The sequence below is a fragment of the Crocodylus porosus genome, unplaced genomic scaffold, assembly GCF_001723895.1.
Source record: "Crocodylus porosus isolate Cpor-Errol unplaced genomic scaffold, CroPor_comp1, whole genome shotgun sequence".
Taxonomy (NCBI): domain Eukaryota; kingdom Metazoa; phylum Chordata; order Crocodylia; family Crocodylidae; genus Crocodylus; species Crocodylus porosus.
The window spans coordinates 6,633,127-6,650,601 of NW_017728948.1; the positions used below are offsets into that span (position 1 = coordinate 6,633,127).

General features: G+C 43.6%; 1 protein-coding gene across 2 annotated transcripts in view; it reads left to right on the plus strand.

Moving 5' to 3' along the window:
• The window catches only part of CTNNA2 (catenin alpha 2), an 870,740-nt gene that overhangs the window by 830,494 nt on the left and 22,771 nt on the right, over positions 1-17,475 (plus strand). The gene's annotated exons all lie outside the window — the stretch shown is intronic.

Genomic DNA, 17,475 nt, shown 5'->3' on the forward strand with positions numbered 1-17,475 from the left:
GGGGACAGAAGGGGAGGGAGGATTGTGGCTGGGAGAAGCTGCCCAGCCAGGGTGGAGGGGCACTTACTGAGTGACAGGGGCGGGAAGACATGGGATGTGGGCAGGGCAGGACAGCGCTGGGAACAGGGGCTCTGCCCTGCTGCCGCTAGCCCAGTCGGGTGGGGCAGGATGCGAGGGTGGGGTGGGATGCATGTGTGGCTCCTTCAGGTGGAAGGGGGCAAGTGGCAGCAGGGCATAGCCCCCACAGTCAGTGGTCCCACACCCACATCCTGTGTACCCCATGCCAGCTGGCAAGCAGCGGTAGGGCAGAGCCCCTGCTCCCAGCGCTGATGTGGGTGCAGCAGCACTGGGAGCAGGGGCATCATGCCCCCCTGCACTGGCTGGGCAAGCAGCAGCAGACAGAGCCCCCAAAGCTCCCCCTGCCAGGGCAGTGGCAGGCACAGCCAGAGGAGCCATGGGAGAAGCCCGCATGGTTGCCCTGCTCAGCCCCATCCTCTCCCCAGCCCAGCCTTCCAGCACTTAAAAAAAATAAAAAATAAAAAAGGCCCTGCACTGTGGAGGCCCTGAGGCCATGTGGAAAAGCCCCCCCTGTGCAGCCCCTGCTCCCTGATCTTCTCCTCCCCAATGCACCAAGCCCTAGCACATAAAAAAATTAATAAAAGCCCCTCACTCAGTGACTGCAGCAGCCCAGGAATAACGTCCCTCCCCCCCAAAAAAACAACCCAGCACGTGTCAGCAGTAGCAGCAGCTGTGCAGGCTCTGAGGCCACATGGCAGATCCCCGCTGTGCAGCCCCTGCTCCCTGATCTTCTCCTCCCTGCCAAGCTCCACCTCTGATGGCTGCCTTGCCTGGCCCCAGCATCCTGGCAATTAAAAAAAAAAAAAGCCCCGCACTTACCAGCTGCAGCAGTGGTGATTGGGGTCTCTGGGTGTTCGTGGCAGAGCCCCCCCATGCAGCACAGGACAATGGAAGGCAGTAGGGATCCCCCCGCCCTTGGCACCCACACGGCAGTTGCCCTAGTGTGTGGGTGCATCAGTGCATGCTGGCTGAGAGCTGGAGTTGCTGGGGCTGAGTTCTGCTGGGCTCTGGCTGACTGGTGGAGCTGCCCCAGCTCCCAGACAGCATGTGGTGCCCTGCTGAGCTGTGCTGCACCTGTGTGGAAGGTGTGGGATGCAGGTTCAGCGGTGCTGGGAGTGGGGGTTCTGCCCTGCTGCCACTTGCCCCCTTCCACCTGGAGTGAGCCATGCCCGTATCCCACTCTCCTCTGTTTCATCTATTGAGCAAGCAGAGCCCCCACTCCCAGTGCTGCTGTGCCACATCCCACACCCCTCCTGCCCCCCTCCCCAAGTAACACAACCCCACTTGGCTGGGCAGTTTGTCCCAGCCCCAATCCGTCCCTCCCCCATGCCTCTTCCCTAACCACTCCACCAATCCCAACATACTTACCAGCTGGAGGCAGCTGTCAGCTGCCTGTTTAGTCTATGTCCAAATTTCTGAATCCACCAAATCTTTTCTGAATCTTTTAATGAATTGATTCAGATGCTTCAAATAAATTTGGAGCTTTTACTTGGTCTTCCAATTTGATTTGGATTTGGAGATTTGGTCCCCGAATCGAGTTGAATTTTCTCTGAGTTGAATCAGCTACCAAAGCTTTGCACAGCCCTAGGAAATATATAATGTTCTGTCTGGAGGTATCTGCTCACATGCTCTGGAGGTATATGAGGAAGTCTGATGAGAGAATGGGAGAGAGATGTATTTCATGACAAAAAGCAGATTACTCTTATGAGACAAGTAATATTTTTGGGTGAGTGGTTATACAGGCTTAGATGCCTAGTAGGTGGAACTGGATCTGGGCCTACATGTATACAGATAAATAATGTTATTCCATGTGCATATCACAATGTCCACTATATTCCACTATCCCCATTACATTTAATATAATAGTCATTTATAAAAACAGAGGCACTTAAAACAAGGTCATTCGAAAAAATCAACCCTCACCACTTAAACTGAAACAAGTATGATGACTGTTGTGATAAACTGGACTCTTCAGTTAATCAGGGGTGTGAAAGATATGGCCTGCAGTCTGGAAGCTGCCAATGGAGCCACATCATCCATCCCCTGCTGCTGTCCCCACATAGGACCAGTCTCCCACGTTACCCTTCATGCTGGATCCAGTGCCTGTGATGCCCACTCTGGCCTATCCAGGACTGTGCCACACATACCACCCACTCTGGCTTGTTGGGAACATAAGCTGCATCTCTGTAGCTCAGTTTCCTGAGTGGGCCCCGCATGTAGTGGCATCCAAGATGTGCCAGAGTGAGTGCTGTATTTGTTTTGTCATGAGTGAGGGGGCTCTGTGTACCCCTGCATGCCAGAGCTGGCATCCACATTGGCTGGTTCAGGTTGTGCCACAAGCAGTGCCCAGTCCAGCTATCCAGTAATCATGCTGCATGTGGCATCCACCCCAGACCTGTTGGAGTAGCTGCTGCATATTGCTCACATCTCAATCCAGCCAGAGTGGGCACTGCATGTGGTGTAGTCCTGGACTGCCCAAAGCAAGCACCTGCAGGTCCTGGATCGGGCATGGGTGGAGTGGGGCAGAGGGCAGTCTGTGGGCCTGTTCTGGCCCATGGACTAGTCCCACAGCACTCATCTGGCCTAGAGGGCCAAATGAGTTTGCCACCCCTGATTTAATCCATACAACTCCAGTTAAATCAGTGGGCCTGCCCAGAGCTAACTGAGATCAGAATATATACCCTAATTTTAAAATACATACATACCTACATGCATATACATATAGATACATACTATATATACACACACATACAAAAACTCATGATTTTGCTAAGTGTAGTAGGAGGTCATAAGAGTTGTCCAGGCTTATTTGGAAACACGATTCTAAAATCATGCATGCAAACCTAGAAGCAGACTTTGCAAATATACTGTTTCTTTGCCTCTTCTGCAGAGGTCTCTTCCTCTTGACATATGTAGAAAATATTGTAATTTTAAAATCTTGATCTTCCCACAGCAATGAAAACATCCTTCCATTGTCTTGGTATTACCCAAGTAATCTTCTGTTATATCACTGCCAACTCCACTGTACATCAAATGCTTTAGGCCTTTTCTTACTTGCTGCCATTTGGCTCTCCCTTCTCATTCCCATTTAGTTTTGACACTCCCTTATCTATAATAGTTACATGATTCAGTGCTTATATCATCTGGCTTTTGTACTTTTGTTTGTTTCTGTTTCAACTCTATTTACTACACATGGATGTAGAATGGGACATTGTGGATATCTAGCATCTGTTTATTATTGGAACATCACCATTCGCTGTGAAATTTGAGTGGCCAAATTGCTTGACTTCTTCATTTCCAGTCTGGCATTGTTAGCATCTGCTGCTTCCCAGGCATCATCACCATTGTCTTTTTTATTTATTTTTTTTTTGCATTCAGCTGTAGTCAAAAGCCGTACTATCTTCATCTAGTCCAATTATTATTTACTTGACTCCCAAGTCTCATTGTTCATAGCATCAACAAAGATGGCTTCTTCAATTGCTGCTCCACCCTGGGCTTAGTGGAGATCATGCAGAGAGTTGAGCTGTTGTGCATCCCTTTTTGAGAACTATATCTTAAAGCTTGCCGCAGCAAAATAATGCAAAGCCTTTCTGGTAGCACAGGACATGCTGCATATCTTAAGGGGTCTGGATACTGTATGCTCCTTTGCCATCTTCAGGACTATCCAGGGTTCTGGAATCCAATTCCACATCTACATTTATAGCCTGCTTGTCCACTTGTCACTTCTGCTTCCATCCTGTTCTTCATTCTCTCTTGGATAGCCAATTGCAAATAAATAGCACTTTATTTGCATGAAAAAGAAATACCATTGTTTGGCAACCTGCATACAGTACGTACAGTGAAATTGAAAGTACAGTGGAAATCTGAAGCTCATGCTTCCGAAAAGGTTGACAATAGCAGGAAAATCACAGTGAAGGCATTATATCAGATATTTTCTGTACTATAATAGTCACCTTAGTATTTGACATTTACCACATTTTGAAGGGATGGAACATAATATATTTCTGTATTTTCAAGAAATCATCATATAATTCAGTATTTTTTTTTTCAAAGCTGGAAATTCAGGTGTATTTGTAAAACTATTCTAGTGAACATAGCTTCTGCTTGAATTTCTGCTGTATTAGGAATATTACTTCATATTTTTTAAGAAAATGAATATGGGCTTGTGTGTGTGTGCATATGTATGTCTGTGTGCATGTGTGTGTGCAGTCATGTGAAAATAAATGTATAAAAATCCAAATTGAACTTAAGGCAAATGTGTAATCTGTTCCTCGGTTACTACAGCCCTGTTCTGGCATGGAAAATGGGTTGCAACAACTTAAAAATACAGTGTATGCCTGAAACAACTTAAAAAATGCAGTGTATGCCTTCTGGCAAAAGTGATATTTCTTTATAGTCTCCAGAAGGCAATAGTGCAATCGAGTTTACAATCCATCTTAAACTCAGTCTCTCTGATTTTGTTCCTCTGTATATTAATGTGACGTATGTTATGTATGAACATTAATTTTTTCTTTTTATCATAATTTGCCTGCTCATAGGCTGATGAATATATTAAAAACAAAGAAAATGAGCTTTTCAACATTCCTGAAAAGGAAATTATTTCAATAAGAGCAAAGACTGCTTTGACTCGCTTGCCCCATCCCTTTCCCCCCTAGTTTCACTTCCCTCATTTGTTCCCAACAAGATTCCTGTCTCTAAGTCAGCAAGTCTCTTTTCCCCAGGTAAATCTCAGGTGCCAGATCTTCAGCTAGTGTAAATTGGCATTCTGTTAATCTCAGTGGAAGGAGGTTGATTTACTACAGCTGATGACCTGACTCTATATTTGTGTGTTCACATTAGGAGCCTTTTAGTTCCTATGACTTCAGTTTTGCAATTTGGGAAAGAAAAAAAAAAAAGCACAGATAGCTGTTCTGTGGTTAACAACCTCATTAATCCATAGACATGATAAGGTAGTAGGGAAAGCAAAAAGAGAGGGAAAAACAACTATTAATAGCGGGAAAGAGGAGGAACAATTGTGAGGCTTAAAAGTATTTTTAGATAGCTTCTAAACACCTTGGGTGAAATCTTGGCCCTATTAAAGTCAACGGCAAAAACCCCATTGACTGAACTTCCATCCTTTGCCTTGGTTTTGTTTGTACCCCCTGTATTACTGCAATTTAACTTTTGAATATCTAATTAAATGTCCTGTGTAAGAATAACTCAAGGTACTTCCTGTTAAGCCATGGTAACACTATTCCAAAGCAGTGAACAGATTAAATTCAGAATTGGTTTCCTCCGCCTATGCCCTCAGAGCGCACTCAATACCGAAGTATGGTTATTTGTTTTATCAATAAGAAAGCATCCTTCAGTTGGCTAGGGTACTATCAGGCACTGAGCATGGGCTACGCCCATTTAACTAAATGGCTGTTAAAGATACCATACTTACTCACATACCATACACACGCATACAAATCAACCCTCCCAAGTGGGAAGGCATGTCTTAAGCAGGGGCACTGCTTTTTTCTTCACTGGAATAGTCACATGAGAAAATAGAAGCAGGGAAACACTGCTGCAAGATGGCTGCCATATTTTTCCCGGGAGCTGACATGGAATTCACCTTAGGTAGAAGTGCGATTAGTTTCAAAGAGGTGCAATATTTTCCCACTCATAGCCACTGCAGTCAGGATTTCCTGATTCAGCATTAATCCATGGCTGGAGATTGTCTCCTTTTCTTCATTCAACCTTCCCCAAACAAGGTGTGTGTCTTATTTGGGGGAGGGGGGATGATATGTGAGACAATATGGTACTCATTGGGTGCATCTACATGTGCCCCTGACTGTGCAGTTGGTACTGCACAGTTCCTTAGTACTAAATGACTGCACAGTCCCCCTCGGTACCGCACAGTAGCAGCAATGTCACAGTTAGTGCCCACTGATGCTGCATCGCCATAGCTCATCGCTCTGGCAGTGTAGCATCTCATGTAGGCGTGCCCATTGCTTTCTAAATGTTAATGCATTGCTGCTGCTGTTGCTGCAAATAGGCATGAGCCATGAAGTTTTGATCCAAATCAGAATTCAGACATCCTCAGACTTTGGGATGCTACTTTCTCAATGGTCCAGATTGACTCTATATAGATATATAACTTAGACAAAAGGAACTTGTGTGTGTGTCTGTTGGCACAGGCACCAGCTCTGTTCTGTTCATAGAATCAGATTTATTAATTATGAATTTTGGTTCTGAGTTTTATGTTTCTTTCTATTTCTTTGTGTCAGCACCTTATTGTCCAGTCTTGTAATGTACGGTACTTTAATCCTTTCGTTAATTGGGTAAAAATTTAGTATTATGTGCAAAGAAGACAGTGTGAGGAAAGAAAGATTTGATAAAATGACAAGAGTGTCACCTTTCTTTCATTTGGGATCGTCAGAGGTCCTACTATCTTATTTTCTAGCCATTAGCGGAGTATGTTTTAAAACTGAATTTAAATATAAATGGAAGTATAATGTTTTCTTGAGGCATCTGCGAGCTAGACTTTTTGGACTGTTGTTCTCATATTTTTCAGTGAAAGAAAATGGAGTGAAAATACATAGTTTTTCAGGCAGTGTGATTTAAAAAAAAAAAAAAATCCTCCCATCTGCTTTTGTTAAAAGACAACAATAATTTCCCTCTGCTTGTGAATAGTGGTGGTTGGTAATAAGAGCCCTACCTTCTGTTTGAATAACACTTAGTGTAGGAGAAGCAACTAAACTAGGGTTTATTATCCTTTCTAGATAATACTGATTTTTATGGAACCAAAAAGTGCATTAGGGCATGTATAGAAGAAACAGGGGGTCCTAAACTGAAGTGGTGGTTTTTAAAAAACACCACTTCAATTTAGGGCTGATTAAAACCCTGTGTCGTGCACATCCCCCACTGACTTACCTGCCTCTCTGGCGGGGAAGGGAAGGGAGGGCAAGCTGCTGGTGGGTGGAGCGGTCCCTGGGCTGGGGGCGGGCAGGGGCTGGTGTATCCCTCTGCAGCAGTGGCAGCACCTGCCCACAGGCACCCGGTTCAGCTAGTCCCAGGGGCACCGCAGGTGTGGAGGGAAACACCGACCCCCCCGCACACCTCAGGGAGGCAGGCAGGCTCCAGAGAGAACAAAAAAAAAAAAGATCAGGCTCACCGCTTTCCTTGGATGGAGTCTGCTTTCCCAGGCTGCTGCCAGGCTGTCTGCAGGGCTTTCTGCAGAGCCGCAAGGCTGCACAGAGCCCAGAGGTTCACTTTGTAGTTGAGTTGTAGGGGCAGCAAACTAAAACTCCTCGAAGGAGTTTTAGTTTGCTGCGTCCCAAGTCATTTAAGATGCAATATGCCATCGAATTTCCGACAGCGGCTGGAATTAATGCTCAATATGCCACTAAAGTGTGCAAACACCGACACTGTTAAAGCAGTGCCAAAGCATTTATCTCACTTTGAAGTGCACACATGCCTCTCATTTTGTCTACACATGGCTTTAGGTGCTTCAGGGAGAAACCATACAGCACTATAACCTTATTGAATAATGGGGACCTCTGTAAAAATAAGACAAGGGGTGATTGTCAGACAAAGGGTGTAGGGAGGATGAAAGGTGGACAAGCATCCCAATAGAAGACTGTGCAGATGCTTAGAAATAATTGGATTTTAGATTGTGGGTATTTGTTTTTTATTTGGGGCCTTTTTTTTTATTTCCAGGTGACTATATGTTTTTTGGCTATTACTTCACATGTATTTTTTTTTAACATAAGTGCTTGGGTTCAGAACAGTTGAAGGGAAATTGAAGTTTGGTTTGGACCTTTGATATTGAAGTGGGTTAAAAATGACAGGGAATGGATGGGGGAAGTAAGCGTGGATGAAAGCTGAGGAATGAAGAGGAGAAGAAAAGGAAAAATCCCAATGGATAACAGGGTAGGGGAGAGCTGTGGTTGCCAAGAGCTGTGAGATCAAGGTGGGACTAACAGGATAACTGCAGTAGAGCAATCAAGAAGGAAAAAAAAAGAACAGGATCCAGCTTTCAGTTCTAAAGTGGCCACTGTGATTGAACACCTCCTAGGAAAGGAAACGCAGTAGATGTGGGGACCTAAAGACATAGGCTGGTGTTACAGGTTACCTTAAACCAGCATAAAGGCTCTTAAAATGGGAGTATTCACGCATTAAAGGGTATTAACCTCTCCTAAGTACCCTCTAAATGTTTTAAATTTATGTCACTTCAGGTGAGGGTTGGATCTGTTTTACCCAGGTCATTCCATGGTATCATTAGTCAGGTCCAGGCACATGAAACACACTATTTTCATGCCTCCAGCATCCCAGGATGCAGCATTCCCAGCCCTTCCCATTGATTTGGCCTCTGGGCAAACTTTGAGCCCTTCTGAACTTGATTGCCCCGGGGGGGTTGTGCTGGCCCCAAGCCAACACTCCCGCCACCCACAGGGGTGCAACCCCAGCATACCCCTGATCACTCTGAGCACCTAAGTGCATCACACGCATTGCTGCTTGCTCTAGCAACCCTGTGCAAACAGCAACAGCAATCCTACCGGCTATCTCCATGAAGAAAATGATGGAGAGAATGGAAACCATTCTCAGCTGGGTCTCAGCATTGCCCCAGTGTGGCATGCGTGTAGCAGGCCTGCTGGGTTTCGGCTCTACCCTGGTAAAAGCGATAACCCAATGCCTGCCCTGGTGTGGCATACAGCAAGCCTGCTAAGTCTCATCTTTGCTCTGGTATGGTAACTAACCCAACCCCTTCTCCCCCACCAATCCAATCCCCATTCCCTGAAAGACATGCAAGATTTTGGTCCTTAAAAAAAAGTCATTTTTTAATTCACTTCTTTCTCTTTACTTCTCCCACCAGCCCATTCTCTTCCAACAGGTTATTTATTTATTTTTTAAGATTTCTTCCCTCTGCGGCTGGCAGCAGAGTGAAGAACCCACCACCTCCATGCTGTTTTTCCCACCTCTGAGCTGCATGGCACCCTCCCTGCCCTTCTCCCACTCCAGATGACAGAGAAGTCGTAGCTTCTCCCCATGCTCCTGGCCCTCTCATAGCGAGTCGGTCCAAGACAGCATTAAGTGTTAACCTGTGACTGCTCTGAAACTGCTAGCGTGATGAGGGTCTTCTATTGCACAGAGCTAGAACATTTGAAATGTAACCTCCAACAGCACCCGGAGACGTATCCCACATGTGTAGCTGTAGCTAACACTGCCTGCTTTAGAAGAAATGACCATATCAGATGCATAAGGCCATTTGAGTAAACCTGTCTGAGTGGAGATGTATGTAAGTTATTCGATGTGTGTGTGTGTATCTGTGTAGTCAAAACTATCAAAGGTCTGCCTAAGCCAAACAGCTCATTTGACTGGCTTGGTTACAACACACCAGTTTCTATAGGTAGAAGCACGCAAGGGAGGTATATGGCTATCATAACATGCAGCTGCCTTTGTCTCCTCAGCCAGAATGACTTGGTACCCACTTGCAACTCAGTTCAGAGATGCAGTCTTTGTATAAGCCCAAATCAGGGCTTAAGCTCATACTTTTGGAGATGAAGCTTGGGGTCTTAATCACCCAGCTAGCATACTTCATGTATATATGGAGAAATGGACACATAGGAGTTATTTAAAATTCTCTAAAATGTGGTTTCTATTAAGTTTATGGCATGTATAGGGCACATGATGGAACAACATAATGGTTTTATCCGCCTTCACTTGGAATGAACTGTTTGTCTTAGCTCCTCGTGACTAATGCAGATATCCCCAGCCCAAGCTTTATGCTAGAGCACACCGACCCATAAATATATGAAATAAGGAATACATGCTGATGTGGTGTAAAGATCCTATCAGGCTGATATTGGGTCACTTTCATTACTCACAAAGGAGGATGGCACAAATGAGTTATGCAGGCTATCCAGAGCGACTGCAGATAAAACCTTTATGCTGTATGATCATGAACTCCGTGCATACTGTGCGCTTTACAGAAATACTGATTCAGACATTTCTGTGAGCTTAAAACAGCATAATCTTTCTTTTTTTGCACCTGTAAAGCCAGGTGTTCTAATTACAAAATGTCTAAAGAAAGAGCTCAACGAGGGACAGGGAAATGACCATTAATATATTTGAAATGCCGCTAAAACAGAGCTAACATAGCTTTTTTAAATATACCAGTGTCCCACCCATAATCCATAACCTTAGGCCCTTCCAGAGCTACCAACAAGTATGGGGTTCTGCAGGAAACCTGAGAAATGTCTATTACTGTTTCTAGCTCCATGGGTTACAGCTAGGCATTGGACTGAGCAAATTGACTTTTATTAGTAAATGTTTAGGGTTGGGAATCCAGAAAAAAGATGACAAAGCTGATATGGAAATACTGAGCCCCGAGCGAGGGACTAACAATAGAGGGATGGGGGTGAGAAGGGGAGTGCAACTAGGTTACAGGAGATACAATGTTAGCCAACTATTGATCAACACTTGATCTGAGCCTTCAAGAGGCCATCATCTTGAGTCTTTAGCAAGTGCGGTATAGCGTAAGGGTGACCAACCTGCATCAGGGAGGCCACAGGCACACAGGCAGCCTCTATATATTGCACGCAGCAGATTGGGAAAGGGACAAGCAGCACAGCGACAGATAAGGAAGAACAGAATCAAGTTGGTCAGGGAATAAAAGGAAAGAAGCAAAAAACCCAGCATCAGATCAACCTCAGAGCACAGCCCCGGCAGCAGAAAGCAGAGCAGAAGATCGCACAGATTGGACAAGGGGAAGGGAGTAGAGCAGCACTTGGGGAAGGTATGGGGCTGATTTGTGGCACACCTACCAAAAAGGCCAGCTCCTACTGATATAGAAGAGTGAAACCAAAATCCACATTAGAGTGACAGGGAGAGGCTGTGTGGATAGCTTGATTTTTTTATTATGATTTTTATGGTGGCCTTCTAAGGCTGCAGGAGAGACTTGGGACTGATCAGTAGGCTGAATCAAGGTGGAGAAATCAAAGGCATATAATAAATGCAGTTTAAAACACGGCTACGTAATTTATGACATGGCTATTGTCACCAGTTGGAATTTCACTGGCACAGCTATATTTTGTAACAAGGCTGCAAAAGAGCATGCCCTTTAAAGCCGATGGGCCAGATTTAACTTAGTCGACTAAATACAATGTATGTGGAATTTTGGAGTTTAATTAGGCTGTGAATAGACATAGCTTTCAACTGCTTTAAAGGCAAGAGAGAATTGCGACTTAGGAGAGGGTCTGAGCTCTTAGGATGCGACAGTTATGTCAGCATGCTCCTATACTGGTATATGACAGCTACATGACTGGAGCTTTAATGGAGCGGGAACAATATTGCTATATTTGTTTCATATGTCCACACCCAAAGTCAGAGAAAGCTATCCAAATGGCCCTGTCTCAACGAGCTGCAAACCTATTGATGTGCTTTTATTTTGCCCCCAAACAGAACCTAAAGTTAAGCTTCTCAACATACTCATAAGCAATCCAATTTGAGAAACTGGGCATTTAAGTCCAGCCTAAACTTGACTGTGATTCAGACAGCAGTGGGAAAGTACCTAATTCCACCTAAATCCCCATTATTTTGGTGCCCAACAAAGCAAGCCTAAATCAGCATTGATTTTGCTTCAAAGTACCGCATACATCGTCCCTCTTAATTGATTGAATGGTGTTCACTGGTGCTCACTTTTTGCACAAAATCCTGGTGTAAAGGAAGGAGATCTGAGTTCTAGCCCCTCCTCAGCCTGAAGGGTCGAAACACACATCTTCCATTCTTCAGCAAAATACCGTAATCGCCAGACTATTGATCGACCTGAGCGGGAGAGCCCTCCACTCCTTCCACTGGCGCTAGGCCACCATGTAGTCAAGAATGCAAGATTCATGTGCACTTTTACATGTGCTAATAGGTGTGTGTGTATGTGGGGGGGGAGGCATGCTTTAATTAGAGCGGTTCAAAGATCCACTCTAATTAAAACATTGCAACCTCTCGTGCATCAGCATCCCCGTGTTTCAAAATGGCACTGGGTGTGCTTAAACAAAAGCTTGTCGGATGAGCTGTAGATAAAGTACCCCCACTGCCATTTTGAAACACAGGGATGGTGATACACAAGACGCCGGAGGCTGCTGCAACCGGTAATTGCCGCACTCCAGCAGACTCGATTAATTGAGTCGGCTTTGATGTGCTGTAATTACAGTGTGTTGGAGCAGCCTCCATGCTCATGTACAGGCACCCTAAAAGAATAGGAAAGGTGGTGACTGATCTTGTATTATGTGCATTGAACTGGGAAAGGGAAAACTAAATTCTGACCCTTGGTCTCAGGACAATCTCTGTTTAAAAACACAACAGAAATAACTCTGAGAGCAAAGACTAAAATGTTGTCAGCTGAGTGCCTTCATCACTGGGTAATAGATTCATGTTTGCTTGCCTTCTGGTCCAGTGAATCTTGAACTGCACATTGGCTCACCTTCAACAGTAGGGATGCATGGTTGACCGTTTTTTCCTGTTCCAAGATACGTTTGTTACTGAGCAGAAACAAATTATACCGCTTCCTGATTCTCAAGCCCTTGGCCCTGCGGTTCGAGCAGCCTAGATGCTGCTCTAACTTACCGTCCAGCTGAAAATTGTTGTAGACTAGCAGAGCTCCACACTGCAGTAACCATGCTCCCTCTTTTCTTTGTCATGCTCTCTCCTCTGGGAGCTGAGTTCAACCAGGCCTATAACAGTTAAAATTTCCCTTTGCACAGATCAGAAGGTAGGATGGGCAAATTTATGCTATTTCTTTAAGACTGACTGTGGTGAGATAACATGATTAGCTAAATGGCATTTATTTTCCATGCTTAGAAAAGTGACAGATCTGGCTCTGGGTAACCACATATTTAGCACAGCAGTGGAAATAGCATTGCTAGATTACTTTAACGCTGAAATTTAACAGTGCACCCTCTAGCTCTACCTATTATTTAACTTCTAATTTGGATAGTAGTGAGACTTAATCTCCCTTCCAAAGTACTGCCATGCAAGGGTCTTTCTGGTATAAAGAAATAACAGTTTCCATGTAGATATCTCCATCTTCTTCCTGGCACCTTGACCTGTAGATGAATAACACACACAGGGTACACCTACACGAGGCACTAACTGCTCAGTGGTTTAATTCTCCTGGACAGTAGTATGCAGGGTAAAAGCTGTCCTAATACGCTACTGTGCAGTAGTATTAGGCTATAGCACAGTTAGCATCTCTAAAAGTCATGTGCATTGATTTAATACTTGGTTATACAAGTGCTAAACTTAATGAGCAGTAACTACAGCCATTAATGAACGTGTAGACGTGTTGCACCTACACACACCTAAAGAGAGAAACTTCACACAGCTTTTCCCAACCTGAGCAGGATTAATCAGAAATGCCAAGTGAAAATACTTATAGTAGTTTATAAAAATGTCAGTAAAACACACAGTTTTACTGTTCATAGTTTATAAAAATCTCAGTAATTCCATTAAACATACAACGTAGTAATAACCTTTGGGGAAAAAAGGAAGCAATTCAGACTTTGCAAGTTGCAAAATTGCCCAGTGTGTCATACCTCTGAAGTAATTTTTTCCATGCTGCAGGTGCAATCTGAAACATCTTATTTATGAACTTTATAGTAGAAAAGGAAATCTTTGTCTGTTCTCTACATCACACCATTAGTCTTTAATTATAAAGCAACTGTGTATAGCAGAAGCCAATTTTTTTATCATCAATTTAGCACATGAATGTGGAAGTGATCCGTTGAAAATAAGTATCTAGTATTCTAAAAATGGTATTTTCTATCAGTAAAATATTGTTAAAGCATGTTCTGCACATTTACTAATTCATCTTCAAATGTTAACTAATTTATCATCCAAACATCCTGCGTCCAAGCAGTAGCACTGCAGTTTTACAAGCAGCAAAATGAAGAAGGACATTCAGATGATTTGCCCAGAGTGTCATGAATGTGTTATGTGTCACTCTCCAGCGTCATATATAGGATGTTATCTGGCTATTCCTTGGATAGGATGTGCAATATTTTGAATGAATATCATTATCCATTCATAAATACAAATTTAATCCACTTCAACAAGAGCAACTCTTTTCAGGGCGAATCTCTACATTTGCAGCTCCAGAGATCTTCATCAACCTGGCATCTCAGCATACTCTGATCTGATCTTACTTTCTAAGTTGTCATTTCAGTTTTTCAGAGCGGATCCATCTGTACTTTCCACAGTTGGTCCATGAGTGGATCTATTTATTGTTATTCCCAGGCTGCCAATTTCTTTCTCAACCTTCTACAGTCTTGACGGAGAGCACTTACACTTTATATTGGTGGCAGCTACCGGTACCTGATAGGAACCTATTCATTTACTAACTTTTGCAGAATTCCTGTAAAACAATCTCTGTATTGTTTCATCACACAGATCTTGGTTATGAAATGAAACCCGGACACGTCCATTTCTTGGTCACGAGATATTTAGATGAGAGCTATTGAGTCATTACAAATTTATGTTTTTATTCTCTTATTAAATCCTTTGGATAATAGCCATTCTTGTGTTTTTATACCACGCCACATCACTTAAGAATGATTTTGCAGCCTAAAAACTCTCATCAAGTGCCTCCTGATATTCAGCCTTGGTTTTTTTGCTCACATCTATTCATTTGCTTGTAATTCTACTCCTTTGAAATGACTTGAACTGACTATTCTCTCTTCTGAAATAAATCGTGTCCTGCAAGTTGATAGTTTTATTATCTGTCCCTTAGTTATGACCCAGTCCATTGATATGAATATCGGTTTACATCCTCTCCACCCCTTATAGTTTGCTGCCCTCTGATTTTCTTCTACTTTGTCAAGAACCACCTTTTTGGTATAACCAGTGCTGATAAGTTATGCCCTCTCAGATCATCTATAATCTAATGGAATCTAATATTTTTTCTAATCTAATCTAGCTAGCTGTTTATACTATATAAAAATAGCATTTGGCTGCCTCATTTGTTTCTTACGTTGTTACTGGAGAACGTTGTAGGCCATTTCCAATCACCAAAAAGATATTTGCTGTGCTATTATATTTACTCGACTATAAAATGACCCTGAATACGATGTCCCCCTAATACTTAGGTTCTATATTTTAAAAAATTATAATTTTGTTATAATTTTTCTAGGGAGACAATCTAAGTATTGGAGGGTTGTCTTGAATTGCACCCACCCCCTCCCCCTCCCTGCTACAGCAGGAAAAGCAGTGGCCCCCTTGCTGTCTGCCTGACCCATTTCATCCCCTTCAACTTTCCTGCACCCATGGCCACCTACACCTCCCCACCTCCAGTTCCCCATAGCCTCTGCCCTCCCCTACTCCCCGAGTCTCTGCCTCTTCTCTCCTCCCCCCTCCCACTCTCCAGCCTCTACCTCTTCTCCTCCTTACTGTCAAATGCTGCTCAGGTTGCTCCATCCTAAAGCCCAGCATGTGAAAACTCAGTCCTTGCCTGGCCATGCAGCAGGGTTGGTGCTGGTTAACTAACCTTAAGTGGGAGGGAAAGGGAGGGACAGGGCAGGGGTAGAAGCTGCATAGGGGAAGCAGAAGCTGGTGCAGGAGACTGCTGTAGATCTGAATCTGGCTGCAGCATGGGCTCAGGCCCAGAGTCAGAGCCACAGCAGCCCCCTGCTCCCCCTCCACTTTGAATGCAAATATAAGATGGGGGGGAGTTCCCCCTCATGATGATTGTGGTGGGGAGGCTCGTCTTATATTCGAGTAAATACGGTATTTCCATTTACAGTAAGAATTCCTGCGGATGACAACTTGCTTCTCTCCAGTGGATCCATTTTTAGAACTGCAGCTACAATTGGTTTAACTTCCACTTCCCAGAGGCACGTGCTTTTGGCCTTAGTGCGGCCTCCAGACTTCCTCAGACGTTCTGGGGCTCCCTGAAGAGTGCCATGTGTGCTCCTACCACATCTGGCAGCAACAACCTTGTGTCAAGCCATAGGATCTTTTAAGGGGTGCCGTGATTGGATGGTAGCAAGCACATTGAACCTCAAAAACCTTTAAAAGATCAGTTTCCCCTCTCCATTTAAGAGATAAATGGAAAACCCTATTAGTTAGGGAAAACAATTCAGCCATCTGATGTCAGCAGACCATGGCCCAGGTCAGGGTCAGGTGGGTATAGCACAAATGAGTCCTGTTACAAAAGAAAGAAACATTCCCCTCCCTCCACACCCTTTAAACCTATGGATAACATGAAAACATGAATGCGTAACCAGGAATCAGTAAGGCTTTTAAATCACAGAACGATCATTGCTTTGCATTGCTCATATGCAGCCTAGTTTTGCACTGGGCTCTTCAATTCACATTTCACCTCTGACAGTTACAGTAGCTCTTCTTTTACTAGCCAGATTTCAGAAATAGCTCACAATCGTTTTTCTTCCTTCTTCCTCTTCCTCCCTTCCTTTCCTCACTTCCTCTCTCCCTCTCTCACTCCCTTCCTTTCTTCCACATGTACTTTGATTTTTAAACATTGCAAATGTACTGTTTTTAGATGGCATCTCCAAATACAATGAAAGATATTCCGATTAGGAAGAAAAATCCTCAACTGCTGTTAGATGAAATGACCAGTGCAAGACAGGAATCAAAAAGACTTTCTTTTTCCCATATCAGAAGGGGGGAGTGCAAAAAAAACAGCACAAGGAGAACAGTTATTCACATTAATTGGTGAAACTGAAAAATAATCATGGGTAGATTACAATGTTCATGATCCTTGTAGCAAAAGAAAGCCTAGGGAACCATGTCAGTGTTAACACAGTGTACCGCTATAAGCACTAAGGAGATTTATCGAGTGTTCATTTTGCACTTCCAAAAACAAAAGGAGTAGATAGTACAACTTGACAGCTTGCTTGTGGCTAAAAGTCCCTTAATTTGTGAGCAGTATGAGAGTAAGTTTAGTTGAATTAGTCCATGGTAAATATAGTAATCATTTAGCTGGGATACCTAATTAAATTAATAAAAAATCAAAACACCAATGGATAATATGCATGATTATTTATACTGTGAAACCTTCTTTCTAGAGAATTTGGAAAGTGAATTTCCATTTACAGTGAATTAGAATGAATGTGCCCATTTATAAAATCCAATTTTGCTGATAGGGAAGTTGTCCCTACAAGAGCCAGCTTCAGTTTGCAAGGCTGTCATTGTGTATAATTCCTAAGCTAAAATGATAGTCTCCAAGCCTTTCACCTCTGTGTAATTTTGCTGATAATTTATGGAACCTGAAAGTGTGCTTTGTCAATAAGTATTGGCCCAGATTTGTTACCATTTTGCTCACTCGCTCTCTGAGTACAGTGGGGCAAGTCTCATCTTCAGCATGAGAAAATCACAACTTGTCCTGACCACCGTGGTTGGACTTCCATAAATGCTGGTGAAGTT